General features: G+C 35.8%; 1 long non-coding RNA gene across 1 annotated transcript; it reads right to left on the reverse strand.

Moving 5' to 3' along the window:
- Positions 1 to 16: 16 nt before the first annotated feature.
- On the reverse strand, positions 17 to 642 carry LOC128039675 (uncharacterized). The gene is made up of 3 exons (XR_008194130.1): positions 474 to 642; positions 192 to 392; positions 17 to 110 (listed from the first exon to the last, which is right to left on the reverse strand). It is a non-coding gene; the product is annotated as an uncharacterized LOC128039675 (long non-coding RNA).
- Positions 643 to 18,834: the final 18,192 nt, after the last annotated feature.

Genomic DNA, 18,834 nt, shown 5'->3' on the forward strand with positions numbered 1-18,834 from the left:
TTAAAAATTGAAAATACCTCTGCATGAGCTACACACGCAAAACTTTTCGACCCAGCTATGTGAATGAATTTTTGTTGCTGCCTACTTTTTTTTCCAACTTCTTCACGATCCTACATTATGAAATTATTAGTACGTTAATTAGGAAATACTATACACCAAAGTAATTACAAAATTTTATAAGTTACACATACCTCTCCTTTCTTCGAAGTCCAAAATCTAACGACCTCTTCCCACTGGTACCTCAGCATTCCCGGCGGGAGATTTTGTAATCTCTCCTCGAGTGTTGTTTTTGTCTTAAAATAGTCTTTCTTTAAAGTGCTCTTATGGTCTCTCCATCTTTTTCCCAATGCCTTCTTTACATAAGCATCGGAGACCTCTAGAGCAAATCTCGCCTACAAAAAACACAACTTAAGAAAGTAAATGTAAACGAAACTTAAACCCAAGTATTATAAATGTCATACACGTTTTGTTACCTTAATGTTATCCAGAGCTTGGTTCTTGTTACTCTCGGGCACTTTATGTCATGACTCGAAGTTAATGGGTAACATATTTGCATTCCGTGCTAGAATGCCCATGTATCCTACTAAAAGGCGAGCTTCTGATCCAACAGGCTGACCGAAGCTATTACTGGATACTTGGACACGCTCGACTGGATCTAGGTCGATAAATCGCTTCAAGATCAGACGTCCGCGACCTCTCCGCGTCCGACCAGATTCATCTGAAAAATAAATGTATTGTAGTATACGAAATTTTAAAAAAAACAAACAAGAAGTCAACACACATGTAAATTAAATGTTAAATTACTTTGAACTTCTATAGGTTCCTCAGGTGTAACTGGAACATTCGAAGATCCAATAGCAGTCTGTTGTTCAGTGCTGTTTGTTTCCACCGAGTTTGGAGTACCTTGAACAATGCGGTGCGATCACACTTTTCTTCTAGGCATTTTATCTGCAATACAAATAAATTAGTTGAAAACTTAGTATACAATTACAACAATAATATCACATATAAAATAGTTGAAATGTCATCATTCGTAGATGTAATTAGATAATCGTAAAAGCTTACTACATTATAATTCGTAAATCTCTTCATCCGTATCCTGGCGGACCCATTGAAATTGTGTACTAGTACTAGGGATGTTTTCGTTTAAGTTCATTCGAAATGGCAAAGTTTGTGTTCGTCGTCAATGTCATCTCTACTTCCACCGCCCATGTCAAACAAGTCTCTAGGGATGTTACGAGTACAACGTACCAACCCTCATCAGTTGGGTCTTTTGAGTAAAAAACTGGTTTGACTTGAGAAGAAAATACATACGGCTCATCAATCAATTGTTGTCCTGTGTGAATCAATCGAGCAAAGTTTACCATTGTGAAACCAAATTGATCTTGCTTGATTCCACGTGCGAGATTAACATCGGCCCAATCACCTCGAAATAAGACAACTTTCCATTTACCGTAGTAATCCAACTCAATTATGTCGATAAGAAGTCCAAAATATTCCACATTTCCTCCACGGGATTATTGTCCCTAGCACTAGCATAACTTGTAATTGAGGAATTAACCACTATTCCACAATTTTATGTTCTCCTCAATCTCTCGCGATATTTTGTATGAAATCGAATCCGTTTATGAGGAACGACTATATCTTTTAACCACCCGATTTGGACCTTGGGAAAGCCATTTAACTTCGGTGGACGTTCTTCCCACTCAAACCTATTGAATGGAAAGTAAACCGAGTAATTAAAAATGTTTTGAGTAAATGTTATTATTTGTCGGTGAAAGCTCCAATTACATACCGTTTGGCTTAACCATTCATGAAAAGATTCTGTAAACAACTTATTGATATCTCGATGTTGTGTTCTTCGGGAGCGCGAACGAGATCTCAATATTTGTTTGTACTCACTATGTTAAAAATATGTTCACTTTGTTAAACTATAAACAATTTTTAAATGATGAATATTTATCAAATTTCCAGAACTTACTTGCGTAAAGGTTCGATTGATTCGTGGTGAAATGAACATATCGATGTGCTTGAACCCACGATAAATCATCTAATTACGCAATTTCAACTTTACCGATTGGTTCTCCAAAACTTTGGAACAAATAAGTCTCGCAAAGTTATGATCCGTGAGTCCAAAGATTTCTATTTGGTCATTCAACCTTGTTTCAACATCTTCCAAATATCTTGAGCGAAGGTCATACATTCCTCTCGCTAAGTAGCCTTCAAAGAATCGATCCTTCGGATAACGCTTGTTGCGCAATAAGACTTTAATTTGGATAGGAACCTAAACACGGCATACAACATTATGAAAAGTTGTAACTAAAGGCATATAGGTGAATGGAGGAAAATTTTAAAAATTGTAATTAACACCTTTCTATGGGATACATCCATCGATAGAAAACAGGTCCGCCAAGAATTGCTTCACGCGGGAGATGGATTATCAAGTGAACCATAATAGTGAAGAAGGAAGGTGGGAAGATTTTCTCCATGTTGCATAAAGTTAAAGCGGCTCGATCCTGTACCTTTTGAAGTTCTTGAACATCCAAAACTTTGCCACAAATGACTTTCATTATATTGGATAGTTCAATTATACAAGACGTCACCTTCTTGAAATACAACATCGTGAGACAACCGGCGATAAATCTCGCATTAAGATGTGATAGTCATGTGATTTTAGCGAATATAGTCTTGATCTTTAACACTAACACATCGAGATATATTAGATGCATACGCATCTGGAACCTTTATATCCTTCAACACCATGCAGAGCACTTCTTTCTCTGTCTTCGACATTGAGAAAATAGAAGGCGGCAACCGATATTTACCATTCGGAAGTGGATTCGGATGAAGATCAGGTTGAATTCCCATATGAACTAAATCAAGTCGACTCTGAAGATTGTCTTTTGATTTTCCGTCTACATTCAAAATTGTACAGACAATGTTCTCGCAAACATTTTTCTCAATGTGCATAACATCAAGATTGTGTCGTAAAAGGTGGTGCTCCCAATAAGGCAACTCAAAAAAAATACTTCTTTTTTTCCACAAGTCCGCCTCATTAGGATCATCCTCTTAATCGGAGTTATCATCAGCTTCATCATTTGATCTTTTATTTCTTTGCGTGTTTGCCGGTTGATTCATCTTCCCATAACTGAAATTCATATCTTCCAACATTAACAAGATTTCAGATCCACTTGTCTGCGAAGGAGCTTCTCTGAACTCTTCAGTACTGTCAAATGTCGAACTCTGAGATCTAAATCTATGATTTTCCGGTAACCATCGATGATGCCCCATGTAAGAGAACTTTTTCCCATTGTATAACCATTGCGAACATGTTTGTGCAGCAGAACAAGGGCACGCATAACGACCCTTGGTACTCCAACCGGATAAATTGGCATAAGCGGGGAAGTCATTAATGGTCCACATCAAAGCTGCACGTAAATTAAAGTTCTCCTTTCTCAGCACATCGTATGTCTCGACACCAGCCCATAATTGTTTTAACTCTTCAATAAGTGGCTGCAAATAAATGTCGATATCATTCCCGGGCCCTTTCTCTCTAGGGATAATCATAGATAAGATAAGGGAAGATTGCTTCATGCAAATCCACGGAGGCAGATTGTAAGGAACAAGCACTCTTGGCCAAGCTTCAGACGCGATGCTCATGATCTTGAAAGGATTAAATCCGTCGATGCTAGCCCAAGCCTCACACTCCTAGGATCGCTTGCAAAGCACGGAAATTTATTGTCAAATGATTTCCAAGCTAAAGAATCTGCGGATGCCTTAATAATCCATCATCGGTTCGTCCATCATGGTGCCACGTCATAGACTCCATGATCTTGACGACATGAAAAGCCTTTGAAGCCTCGGTATTAGCGGAAAATACCGTAAAACCTTGACTGGCTTTTTTCTTGACTGTGCATCATTTTCATCGTCGTTTCCACCTTCTAATTTTTTACTTATCCAACGGGAGTGGCCGCATACATGACAGTACTGTTGATTTCTCCGATCGCCCCAATACAACATGCAGTCATTTGGGCAACTTGGATTTTGTTGTACCCAAGGCCTAAATCTTTTATCAATTTCTTCATATCTTTGCATGACTGAGGGATTTTTGCAAAAGGAAACATTTCTCTCAAGAACTCTAACAGCATTGTCAAAGAGTTTCCGGTCCACCCTCCCAAACATTTTAATTGAAAAAGACGAACACAGAAAGACATTTTTGAAAATTTTGATCCCTCATACAGGTCATCGTTCATGTCATTAAGTAGCGCGTAAAACTTCGCCGCTTCTTCGTTCGGCTCTGCATGACGTACACTACTTCCCAGTTCGGTAAAAGCATTTCTCCCAATATTACAATCATCAGAAGCCACAAAGTCCGTTGCGAACGACTGGACACCATGATTGTGCATATTAAATGCATCCCGCAGCATACCTTTCATGTCATCCCCTCTATTAGACTGGTGGTAAGTAGTACTGTCATAAGACACATCCATTCTTGAAGAGGAAGTACTAGGCGGGCATTCTCCATGAAAAAAACCATTGTTTATAACCCCGAACAAACCCATCAACAATTAGATGCTCATATACAACTTCACGATAATGCCAGTTTATGTTGACACATTTCTTACACGGGCAAAGAATCATGTTCTCCTGGCTTGCATATTGAAATGCAAAATTTAGAAAAGTCTGTACTCCATTTCGATAACCGTCGCTTACCCTTGACAAATTCATCCAAGAACGGTCCATTTCTTATTTCTTGAAGTCTGATTGTCACCAGAAATTACAAGGGTAAGTTGTTCAGTGGTAAGTATAAATGAGTTATGTAAGTATATCATATAATATATATTTATGTATTAAGTAAATTATGTAGGTTATGTACGTGTATAAGTTATGTAAGTTTTGTATTAAGTAAACTATGTAGTTGTGTATTATGTAACTTATGTAAGTTATCAAAGTAATGTATGTTATGTAAGTTGTAAGTTATTATGTATTATATAACTTCATAAGTTATGTAAGTTGTGTAAGCTATTTTAGTTATGTAAGCTTTGTATTATGTAAGTTATGTAGGTTAAGTAAGTTGTGTAAATTATGTAAGTTCTTGTACATACAAATTTTGGTTATGTAAGATATGTATGATGTAAGTATATCAAGATTACGTATCGATTTATAACCGATTTAAAACTATAATATATTTTAACAAGTTCGTAAGTAATGTAATATATACTTAAATTTATAGCGGGTAATGTATTCAAGTAACATATTTAAGTAAAAAATTTAACCAAATTTTAGTAATTAATGTAACTGAGTAACATATTTAAGTAAAAATTTAACGAAATTTTAGTAAGTAATGTATTTAAGTAATTTATTTAAGTAATATATTCAAGTAATATATTAAGAGTAAAATTTAGTAAAAATATGTTTTATTTATTAATATTGTAAGACATCTAAAATATACTTAAAATATATATTTAAGTAATGTAATATATAAATTTTAAAAATTATATTCGAACAATATATGTATTAGTAATAAGTTAAATTAAATTGTAAAAATATTAACATATATATATTTAAGTAATGTAACATATAAATTTTGAAAAAATATATTCGAACAATATATGTATTAGTAATAAGTTAAATTAAATTGTAAAAATATTAACATATATATATTTAAGTCATGTAATATATAAATTTTGAAAAATTATATTCAAACAATATATGTATTCGTAATAAGTTAAATTAAATTGTAAAAATATTAACATATATATATTTAAGTAATGTAACATATAAATTGTGAAAAATTATATTCGAACAATATATGTATTAGTAATAAGTTAAATTAAATTTTAAAAATATTAACATATATATATTTAAGTCATGTAATATATAAATTTTAAAATTTATATTCGAACAATATATGTATTAGTAATAAGTAAAATTAAATTGTAAAAATATTAACACATATATATTCCCATAATGTAATATATAAATTTTAAAAATTATATTCGAACAAAATATGTATTAGTAATAAGTTAAATTAAATTGTAAAAATATTAACATATATATATTTTTAATATTAATAAGTTATGATAAAATATATGAATATATACTTTTAATATTAATAAGTTAAATAAAAACTAAAATGTGTCAAAATCATTGTTGCCTATGTATTATCTTTGCTATTTCACATTCTGACACAGAACTATACAAGTAGAGAAGTGGATAATGTTGTTACTTGATCGATAGAATCATCAAATTGAACCAATCCTCTCTAACATCCTTTTGTCATCACAAAACTCATAACCACATCAAAAGAAAAACTTGTAATTGATGATTTTGACAAATAATATTTTTCTCAATGTTTAGCAAACTGCTGATACAAATTAATCTAAACTGGACAACCTCCTCAAGATGGAGCAGTGGGGGAACCACTCGGTTTTTGTTTTCACATGATAAACACTTAATTCAACAGAAAATAGCAAAACAGAAAACAAAAAATAGAAAACAGAAAACAGAATGCAGAAAACAAAAAACAGAAAACAAAAAATAGAAAATAAAGAAACATAAAAATGGTACAGAAACATAACATGCTAGAGAAACAGAAATTTCTGTGACCATATTCCTTTCAAAGCTGCAAGATTTGTTACCAAGTAAAAGAATTGATTTTCATGAAAGAAATCCAAACAAATAAATACATTTGATGATTTAAGCAAAGTCTAAATTATAATCCCTCATCAGTTTATAGTTTCTGTTCCTAAATAAAGAAAAAGAAAACTATATATAATAAAGAGAATGAATCAAAAAATGTATATTAGTATATTATAAAAGAAAAAAATCAAAAAAAAGATTTGAATCTCCCATTTCGATAACCAAAAATATTACTTTGCTCTTTAGAAGTTTGAACTTACAAGTTTTGAGCAGTCTTGTATGATGTTCAGGTTCCTTGCCACTTGTAATTGATGATTTTTCTAATAGTAGTATAGTAGCCACGCCATAGCAAATATTAATAGATATCATTCAATAGGTTTTGAACACTAGTTTGCAATTTTCGACGAGAACAACATGCGATAAATGATTCAACATGGTAGCAATTAAAACAATATATATTATATATTAAAATGTATATAAATTTTAAATATATTATCAAAGAAAAAATAAAAAATAAGATTGAATCTCGATTTCACACATAAAATATTACTTTGCTCTTTAGAAATTTGAACTTACAAGTTTTGAACAATGTCGAAAATTGTTTAGTTCCTTGCCACTATTGGATTTTTCCTAATATTAGTATAGTAGCCCCGCCATAGCAAATGATTCAACATGGTAGCAATGGAATTTTCGACATGGTTTTGAACAATTTTGAACAATTTTGCAATTTTAATGTAACAATGATAAATGATTCAACATGGTAGCAATGGAAACTAATTGTCGACGAGCAATGATAAATGATTCAATTTGAAATGAGAAAATCGAAATGCTCAAAAGCCCCAAATTCCAGTAATATTCCAAAGACCCATTTTACTGTACGCAATTAGCTAGTAAATATTTGTTGAAAGCCCCAAATTCCATGTCAATATTCGAAAGACCCATATTTGTTCAAATAGCAAAGATTATCCAGAAACATTCGCGCATGAAGAAGATGAAGGAAGTAGTTGAACTTACCGAACGGTTGCGGCACCAGACACGGACGGAGGCGTTGATGCAGTGAAGCAGACGGGTTGGGAGAATGAGAGGTTGTGATGCAGTAAGAGATTAGGGAAATTTTAGGGGTTTGGGAGAATGAGGTTGGGGATGGGGAGAATCGGGTTTTAGCTTTAGTCAAAACGATGGGAAAAAAACGACGTCGTTTTCATCAAAATAATTAACCCATTTGCGGCGTTTATATACCAGCGCCACTAGTAATATGATCAAACGTCGTTTCTCGATCGATTAACTCTAAGTCATTGCGTTTTAGAAAGCGGCATCGTCTCCATAAAAATTAAAACATTTTTGCGGCGTTTACTAAAAGCGCCACTAAAAGTAAATAAGAAAACGAAGCCGTTTTCCTAAACAATTTCTGTACTTTGCGGCGTTTATATACTAGCGCCACTAGTAATATGATCAAACGCTGTCGTTCCCCGATTAGTAAACTAAAACTCATGGCGTTTTAGACAAAACGGCATCGTTTCCATAAAAATTAAAATAATTTTGCTGCGTGTACTAAAAGCGCCACTAAAGATAAATAAGAAAACGGAGCCGTTTTCGTAAACAATTTCTTAAAATTGCGGCGTTTATACATAAACGCCACTAAATATTAGGCCAAATGCAGTCCATTAACTCGAACTCCTGGCGTTTTAGTCCAATCGCCACTAATAATATAGATAAAACGGCAGCGTTTGCGTAAATCTTAAAACATAGTTAAATTAATTTGCGGCATTTTTTTAAAACGCCACTAAAAGCAAATAATAAAACGGCGCAGTTTTTTATCAAATGGTATGAATCTCAGCCAAAAACTGCACCGTTTTATCTCCAATATTAAGAATATTTCGCGGCGTTTGTTATAAAACGCCGCTAATGTCTATTTTATAGCGGCGTTTTTAATAAAAACGCCACTACTACATTAAATTTTCTATTGAAACGGCGCCGTTTTGCCAGATTTTAATGAATAGTTTTGTTAATTTCGGTAATATTTAAAAAAATTAGATAAAATTATCAATCTCAGTTTTTTAAGTAATATTTATAAAAATTAGGTAAAAATAAAAATTTTAGTTTTTTTATTTCTTTTTATTTTTTATTTTCATTTTATTTTTTGTAATTTTGACAATTTTTTTACAATTTTTACAATTCCAAATTATTATATTCAAATTATTATATATTGCATATCAATTTTAAATTAATAATCTTTACAATTTATTATTATCTCCTTTACATTTATATAAAGAACTTATTTAATATGTTAATTAAATAAGTACTAATTAATCCAAATCTTAATCCCTAACTCGACTCCAAACCCATAACCCTAACCACTAACCCATAAACTTTATTTAATATATAAAATAAAAAACACTAATTAATCTAAACCTTAAACCATAACCTAACCCCTAACCCCTAACCCCTAACCCCTAACCCTTAACCCCTAACCCTTAACCCTTAACCCTTAACCCTTAACCCTTAACCCTAAACCCTTAACCCATGACCTCTAACCCCTAACCCCTAAAACTTATTTAATATATACTTAAAACACACTAATTAATCTAAACCCAAAACTCTAACCTAACACCGATTTTATAAATCCTAAACCCTAACTCTTAACATCTAACCCTAACCTAACCCCTAACCCCAACCCATAACCCTAACCCTAATCCATAAACCTTAAATGACATTAACCCTTAAACCAGAATCCCTAATCCATAATCTATAAAACTTAAAATTGTACCTCCTAAACCGGTCTTAAATCCTAAATTAATTAACCATATATATACCCTAACCATATTTATTAAACCCTAAACTATAATGATAATTAAATTAAATATTTTAAAATCAATACTATCTTATCTCTTACAATTGTATTTGAAATAATTTACCACATAAATTAAAAATCAATAGTATTTTAATTTATCCATTTTTAACAAATATTTTAAATTATTTTAAATCCCTGAGTATTAGTGGCGCTTCATAAAAATGCCACTAAATCCCCAAAAGCCAAAAACGGCGTCGTTGGGCTGAAGTAGTTTTGCGGTGCTTTACCGAAAACGCCGCTAATACTATTCTTTAGTAGCGTTTTACCATAAACGCCACTAATTCTAATATACATCAAAACCAAACACTGCGTTTTGGTTAAGGCATTTTGCGGCGCTTCCAAATAAACGCCACTAATTATGTTCTTTTACGGCATTTTTTTAAAAATGCCACTAATATTAATCTACCTCAAGACCAAACAGTGCGTTTTCGTTAAGATATTTGCGGCGTTTTATCGTAAACGCCACTAATTCTAATATACCTGAAAACCAAACGCTGCGTTTTGGTTAAGGTATTTTGCGGCGCATAAAAATAAACGCCACTAATCATGTTCTTTTACGGCGTTTTCTAAAAACGCCACTAATACTAATCTACCTCAAGACGCAAGCAGTGCGTTTTCATTAAGATATTTGCGGCGCTTTCAAAACGCCGCTAATACTATTCTTTTGCGGCGTTTTATAGAAAACGCCACAATGTCTAATATACAATTGAACCAAACGTTGCGTTTTGGTTAAGGTATTTTGCGGCACATCCAAATAAACGCCACTAATTATGTTCTTTTACGGCGTTTTTTTAAAAACGCCACTAATATTAATCTACCTCAAGATAAAACGGTGCATTTTCCTTAAGATATTTGCGGCGCTTTTTGTTAAACGCCGCTAATACTATTCTTTCGCGGCGTTTTTTATAAAAAAACGCCACGAATTCTAATATACAATTGAACCAACGCTGCGTTTTGGTTAAGGTATTTTGCGGCGCTTACAATAAACGTCACTAATTATGTTCTTTTACGGCTTTTTTTAGAAACGCCACTAGTTCTTCAGGTTTTAGCGGCGTTTTAGGTTTAGCGCCGCTAATGATCGATTTTTAGCAGCGTTTGTTAATCAAACGCCACAAAAAATGCCGCTAAAAGACTGTTTTGGTGTAGTGCTTATTGCTGGGTCTAGGCACCCACGTGATGACCGCAGCCTCAAAAGTCTTCAATTGCAAATATATATCATTCACACGCTGTCCTATAAAAGGGATATCCTGACCCTTACTGTTTATTCTGTCCACAATATCAGCATTGTCAGACTACTCAAAGTGAACCTTTTTTAAATTCATATTTTTTTCCAAGATAACGCCTTCCTCAAGCGCCAGAATTTCAGCCCAGTCACTGTTAATAGTCGTCTCTTTAACGCAGCCGAAACCACCCATCAGAAAGCCATCGTCGTCCCTCACAATAAACCCCAACCCATTCGTTTTAAGGTATTTTGTGGCACATCCAAATAAACGCCACTAATTATGTTCTTTTACGGTGTTTTTTAAAAACGCCACTAATATTAATCTACCTCAAGATAAAACGGTGCGTTTTCCTTAAGATATTTGCGCTTTTTGTTAAACGCCGCTAATACTATTCTTCATGCGTTTTTATAAAAACGCCACAATTCTAATATACAATTGAACCAACGCTGCGTTTTGGTTAAGGTATTTTGCGGCGCTTACAATAAACGCCACTAATTATGTTCTTTTACAGCGTTTTTTTAGAAATGCCACTAGTTCTTCAGGTTTTAGCGGCGTTTTAGGTTTAGCGCCGTTAATGGTCGATTTTTAGCAGCGTTTGTTAATCAAACGCCACAAAAAATGCCGCTAAAAGACTGTTTTGGTGTAGTGCTTATTGCTGGGTCTAGGCACCCACGTGATGACCGCAGCCTCAAAAGTTTTCAATTGCAAATATATATCATTCCCACGCTGTCCTATAAAAGGGATATCCTGACCCTTACTGTTTATTCTGTCCACAATATCAGCATTGTCAGACTACTCAAAGTGAACCTTTTTTAAATTCATATTTTTTGCCAAGATAACGCCTTCCTCAAGCACCAGAATTTCAGCCCAGTCACTGTTAATAGTCGTCTCTTTAACGCAACCGAAACCACCCATCAGAAAGCCATCGTCGTCCCTCACAATAAACCCCAACCCCATTCGTTTTAAGGTATTTTGCGGCACATCCAAATAAACGCCACTAATTATGTTCTTTTACGGCGTTTTTTTAAAAACGCCACTAATATTAATCTACCTCAAGATAAAACAGTGCGTTTTCCTTAAGATATTTGCGGTGCTTTTTGTTAAACGCCTCTAATACTATTCTTTCGCGGCGTTTTTTATAAAAAACGCCACGAATTCTAATATACAATTGAACCAACGCTGCGTTTTGGTTAAGGTATTTTGCGGCGCTTACAATAAACGCCAATAATTATGTTCTTTTACGGCGTTTTTTTAGAAACGCCACTAGTTCTTCAGGTTTTAGCGGCGTTTTAGGTTTAGCGCCGCTAATGATCGATTTTTAGCAGCGTTTGTTAATCAAACGCCACAAAAAATGCCGCTAAAAGACTATTTTGGTGTAGTGCTTATTGCTGGGTCTAGGCACCCACGTGATGACCGCAGCCTCAAAAGTCTTCAATTGCAAATATATATCATTCGCACGCTGTCCTATAAAAGGGATATCCTGACCCTTACTGTTTACTCTGTCCACAATATCAGCATTGTCAGACTACTCAAAGTGAACCTTTTTTAAATTCATATTTTTTGCCAAGATGACGCCTTCCTCAAGCGCCAGAATTTCAGCCCAGTCACTGTTAATAGTCGTCTCTTTAACGCAGCCGAAACCACCCATCAGAAAGCCATCGTCGTCCCTCACAATAAACCCCAACCCCATTCGTTCCGCATCAATAGCCGCATCCAAATTTATTTTAACAACCCCCACGCAGGTTTCTTCCATCTACGAATAGTAGGTTGAATAGGAATAATCGGTTTTTAGCTAAGGTTATAAATCCTGAAGTCATTGCTAAGTGCCAGAGCTCTATTCCAAATCGTAATCGCATTCTCCTTAATAGAAACCAATATACAAGAAAAAGAAGAAAGAATGAATTATTATTGAGAAAAAGATCAATACGTTGAACTTCCAGCTACCTGTATTTATAGAGTTTTTACCAGGCTAACTAACACTAGTACCTGTTAACTGCTAATAACTAACTACTAACAACTAACAATTCAGTTAACCACTATTTATTATTTTAAACCTCAATATGCCTCCAGCTACTTGACCTCTGCTGCTAGTTCTTGTTTGGAAACAACTCTGAGACTTGACCGAAACTTTGTAAACATAGGAGCAGACAAGGGTTTCGTGAAAATGTCTGCTATCTGATCCTGTGCTGGGACATGCCCTCCGATTAATTTCCCAGCAGCCACCTTTTCCCTAACAAAGAACAAATCCAACTCCACGTGCATGAACTTTGAATGCAGCATTGGATTAGCGGACACAGCAATAGCCCCAGAACTATCACACCACACTGTAGCTCTCTTGGAAGGAACAACATGCAACTCAGACAAAAGAGAATCCAGCCACACAACCTCAGTAACCGCATGTACAAGTCCCCGATATTCTGCCACTGCAGTTGAACGGGAGGCAACCTGTGTTTTCTTCGATCCCCAGGCCACTGGATTACCACCAGAAAATACGCAGAACCCTGAAGTGGACCTCCTATCGTCGATATCAGTTCCCCAGTTTGCATCAAAAAATCCCACGAGATCCAAGTTGGTAGCAGTTGTAAAATGAAGGCCATATTCCACAGTATTTTGAAGGTATCGAATAATTCGCTTGACAGCCTTAAAGTGCTGATCAAGAGGCCGATGCATGAACTGACACACTCTATTCACAGCATATGTAATATCCGGCCGAGTGATAGAAACGTACTGAAGGGCACCTACAATGCTCCTATAATTAGACTCATTTTCAATGGCACTCCCTTCATGTTGAGACAGACGTGTTGTAATAGCCATGGGTGTAGGAGAACCCTTCGCACAATCCATTCGAGCTCTTTTCAAAAGGTCAAGAACATACTTTCGTTGACTCAAGAATAACCCATTTGTAGTAGGCAGGACTTCAATACCCAGGAAATAATTAAGGGACCCTAAGTCCTTCAAAGAAAAATTTTCATCTAAAGCAAGAACAAATTCATCTATACTCCTTTGATGACTACCAGTGACAATTACGTCATCCACATAGACAAGAACATATAATAACACACCATCAGCTTTCTTGACAAACGGCAAACCATCCGACTTTGTTAACACAAACCGAGAAGAGATTAAGAAGTCTCTAAGCTTAGAAAACCAGGCTCGTGGTGCCTGCTTAAGACCATAAAACGCCTTCTTTAACCTACATACCAGATTTTAGCTACCATGTTGCTGTTCAAAACCAGGAGGTTGAACCATGTAGATCTCTTCAGTTAAGTCCCCGCTAAAGAAAGCATTGTTGATGTCAATTTGCCTTAACTACCAGCCAAACTTCACTGCCAAAGCTAGAACAACACGAATTGTCGCTGGCTTCACAACCGGGCTGAAGGTTTCATGGAAATCAATTCCAGCTTCCTGGAGAAATCCTTTTACCACCAAGCGGCCCTTATACTGAGCAATAGAGCCATCCGAATGGCGCTTAAGTTTGAATAGCTACTTGCACCCCACTGCTCTCCTATTGGCAGGTAGTGGAACCAAATCCCAGGTATTGTTCTTTATTAACGCATCATATTCTTGTTGAGCAGCTTGAGTCCATTCCTTAGAAGAGAAGGCTTCATCAATTGTTAGAGGTTCAGAAACATGCAACTCCGCTGAAAAATTTTGAGGTTTAAATATACCAATTTTGGCCCTTGTTTGCATCGGATGCACATTGATAGGAGGGGCAGATATTTCTTCAGCAACTGGAGCATTACCATGAGAGCCAGTACCTACTTCAACTTAAGAAGAAATTGTTGAAAAAGATGAAGAGCTACTATTGCTATCTGTAGTAGGTGAAACAGACAAACCAAGATCGACAGTAGGTGAAATAGACAAAATAGGAGATTTGGACTGTACACCAGGAGAATTACCAGTTCCAGCAGGAGTAGGATAACTCAATCTTGAAGGTTGATCCACAGGCATCACTACTGGAACACACGACTGTTGATGCAAAAATTGAGGTTGAAAGCCACGAGGATCCGCATTACTAGTAGAGTTGACAGAATCCTTGAAAGGAAAACAAGACTCATCAAATGTCACATGGCAAAAGATAAACAGTTTCCCACTATCATCAAGGCACTTGTATCCCTTGTGACTGGGACTATAACCAAGAAAAACGCATTGCTTGGAATGAAACTACAACTTATGAGAATTAAATGGCCTAAGATAAGGATAACACCTACAACTAAAAACTTTTAAGTGCATGTAAGTGGGCACAGATTTATACAACATTTCATACGGAGATTTTCCACTAAGAACAGGTGCGGGGAGCCTGTTGATGATGTGAATAGCAGTGAAAAAGGCATGAGACCATAAATGCATGGGAACAGTCGCGTGAGCCAACAAAGTCAGGCCAATATCCACAATATGTCTATGTTTTCTTTCAACTAAGCCATTCTGCTCCGAGGTATGTGGGCAAGAAAGGCGATATTGGATACCCAATTGAGATAGAGCTTGAGTAAAAGGCCGAAACTCTCCCCCCAGTCTGTTTGAAGAACCTTCACCTTACTACCAAATTGAACTTCAACAAACTTGTGAAAATGTAAAAATTTTGCAAGAGCCTCAGATTTTTGTTTAAGGAAATAAACCCAAGTAAACCTGGAGTAAGCGTCCACAAATGAAACATAGTACGAATGTCCTTCAGAGGTTACAGCGGCTGGCCCCCAAAGATCAGCTACAATGAGCTCAAAAGGAGCTGAATACACAGTTGTAGAAAGGGGAAAAGGGAGCTTATGAAATTTCCCAAGCTGGCATGCAGAACAGAATGAGTTCAACTGAGAATTCTTTGCAACTATATTACATTTTTGAAGTACTGTATTAACAGTTCTATTACAAGGGTGGCCATGTATTTGATGCCACAATTCAAACACACGATTACTGAAACGATTACTGGAAGCAGGAGGCATAAGGCTAGTGATATGAGCAGTAGCAGGCGAGGAACCACCAGTGCTAGACTTTTGAGTAGCAAACATATCAAACTTGTACAGGCCATTATGCATGTGATCCTCCAATAAAACGCTCCCTGTCTTGACATCCTTCACAAAACTGAGCTACAGACAACAGATTTTTACAAATGCGAGGGACATGTAAGATATTTTCCAACCGAAATACTCTACTAGCAATTGGAAGAAGACCTGAGCCAACATGAGCTACAGGCACTGACATTTCATTCCCCATGTAAAGCTTGTGGTTACCTGTATATGGTGCAGCAGCACCCTTCAAATTTTCCAAATCACTAGTAACATGATTGGTTGCTCCTGAATCGGGATACCACACAGTTGAATTTAAAGAGTTCGAAGAACACGATCTATTGTTGGGAGGAGCATATCATCAGTAGAAGCACTCGCATGAGAATAGCAGTGAGCACAAGAAGACCGAAGACTCCTAAAACTGATGACAATGAGTCTGCATAGACTAATCTGACACGCCCTCAAAGTTCTCATCAAAACGATAATAGCACTTCTGGACAGTATGACCAACTCGTCCACATAATTGACATTGGGGTTTATTATGGATGAACTTCCTTCCTCGACCTCGGCCTCGAGAAAACCTTCCATTACTCTGTAAGAAGTTCGAGAACCCCTATCACTCTTAGTGATAGTGTCATCAGCATTTCCATGCTGCTGAACAAGATTAGCCTGAAAAGATACATTCGAAAGAAGCTCTTATTGTCGAGCTTCACAATCAGTAAGCATTTCTGCAAGAAGATCAAGAGGAACCCTCATTGCAGATGCTACAACCTAAATGGATTCAAACTCCAGAGGCAGACTAGCAAGAATAATACTAATTTGCTCTTGTTCAGACACATCATTACCTGCAATTATAAGTGTATCACACAAACTTTTAATCTTTGCCAACTATTCCTTCATAGTCAACTGACCTTTTTTCTGAGAATACAAGGAATGACGCAAGGTGGAAACTGTTAAGCTTGACTTTGAAGCAAAACGGTGTGTAACAGTACTCCAAATATCAAAGCTAGTCCGAGCATTAGTCAGATGAACCAAGATCTCATCACAAATGGTGGACGACAACCAAGAAGGTAATAACTTGTCTTGCTATTTATCAAACAAGTATTTAGGATTGGGAACAAGATTACCTTCTGTATCAGCAATGGACTGCGGAGGAATACTAACCGTACCAAGAACAAACTTATGGAGGCCATAACCTTCAAGAATTAACAGAATTTGTTGCTTCCATAAAAAAATTACGTTCACCAAGTTTCACAGTATCATGCATAGGAAACTGTTGAATCTTTCTTAAAGAAGCAGTACCAGGACAGAAAGAACCATCTGCAGGAACCTCATTGTTAAACAATCGACGATTCTCAAATTCATTACCAGAAACAGCTTCAGTGCCCATGAGAGAAAAAAAACCTTTATATTTTTGGCTCAGATACCATAATAGAAACCAATATACAAGAAAATGAAGAAAGAATGAATTATTATTGAGAAATAGATCAATACGCTGAACTTCCAGCTACCTGTATTTATAGAGTTTTTACCAGGCTAACTAACACTAGTACCTGTTAACTGCTAATAACTAACTACTAACAACTAACAATATCAGTTAACCACTATTTATTATTTTAATCCTCAACACTCCTCTTTGCCGCAAAAGGTAAAATTGTTTCTGTTGTTCCACGAGTTCCAAATAAGAATAATGAAGTCCTCCATAGCTTTTTTATCAAGAAGTCTCATGGTAGCTTCCAACCAGCCTATGCAACTATCGAACTCATTTCTCACTAGCTTATCATCAAGCCCACCACAAACCAGAGTCTCTCGAGCTGTGGGACAAACTTTTATGGTGTGAATAAGAGTTTCCTTGTAGGCACCACATCGCTGGCACGCCGGATTCACCGTAGGCCGAATGGTAGCAATTTTTGTATTAGTAGGCAAGATCTCATTTCCCACTCTCTAAGCAAAAACCCGAATTTTTGGCAAGATTTTATGTTTCCAAATCCTCTACCAAAACAACCTATGAGGACCCATGCCCATCTTTTTTAGAATGAGCCAAGAATAAGCAAATTTTGTAGTAAAAAGACCACGTTGACTATGAAACCACACCGAAACATCTTTCGAAGAATGACGTAAAATGGGGATATTACAAATTTGGTCCCCCAGATTTTCCCCGTAAATGTCACGCACCCTATTCTTGTCCTAACGCATGTTGTTCAGATCCCAAATCTCATACACTTTCCTCTAAACCCATATGCCCCGCATACACTTTCCTCTCGCCCACATGCCTCGCTTGGCAGGTAAAAGAGTCCCCATTTAGACCCTCAAAGCCCCAATTGTCATTGTGAATGTCCACACTTTTGCCATCGCCCGCCAACCACCCGAAGCCTTGTTTTAAGCTCTTTGCCGCTGTTACAATACTAGTCCAAGTAAAAGATGGTTTAACCACTTTTTTAGGTCTAAAAAGATTACCATCCGGAAAATATTTAGAGTTGAGAACGCGATAGCAGAGCATGCCTGTTTTTGTGATGAGTCTCTACATTTGTCTATCGAGAAGCGCCAAGTTAAATAAGTGAAAGTCTCTAAACCTGAGGCCTCTTATGCCTTTAGGAGCGCAAATATTATCCCACACAAGCATAGCCAAACCACGATCCTTATTTTTGCATGCCCACCATGTTATACGGACCTTAGAATTCATGTCTTCGATAACACCTCTAGGGGCAAGAAAAACAGAATGAGCATAAGTGGAGCACTACCATTCAATACTAAAAAAAACAATATAGGATAATGAATTTTTTTGAAACTTCCAAACTTTATAAAAAAAATTTCATTTTAGCCCTCTATTTAATTTGTTGTCTCTTTTAGCTTTTTAATTTGTATTTTTTTTGTTAATTCAGCCCAAAATAGATGGAAAAGTTAACGTTTGTTAACTTTGTTGATGTGGCATACAGGTGAATTGCCACGTAGATGACATATCATCATTTAATTACTTTTTAAAATTTTTAAAAATATATTTATATTTTTTTTATAATTTAATAATTTTTATAGTTTTTATATTTTATAAAATTAATTAAATATTAATATATCATCCACATCGCAATTTGTGTGTATGCAATGTCAAGAAAGTTAAAAACAT

Source organism: Gossypium raimondii, chromosome 3, assembly GCF_025698545.1.
Source record: "Gossypium raimondii isolate GPD5lz chromosome 3, ASM2569854v1, whole genome shotgun sequence".
In the NCBI taxonomy this organism is placed as follows: Eukaryota; Viridiplantae; Streptophyta; class Magnoliopsida; order Malvales; family Malvaceae; genus Gossypium; species Gossypium raimondii.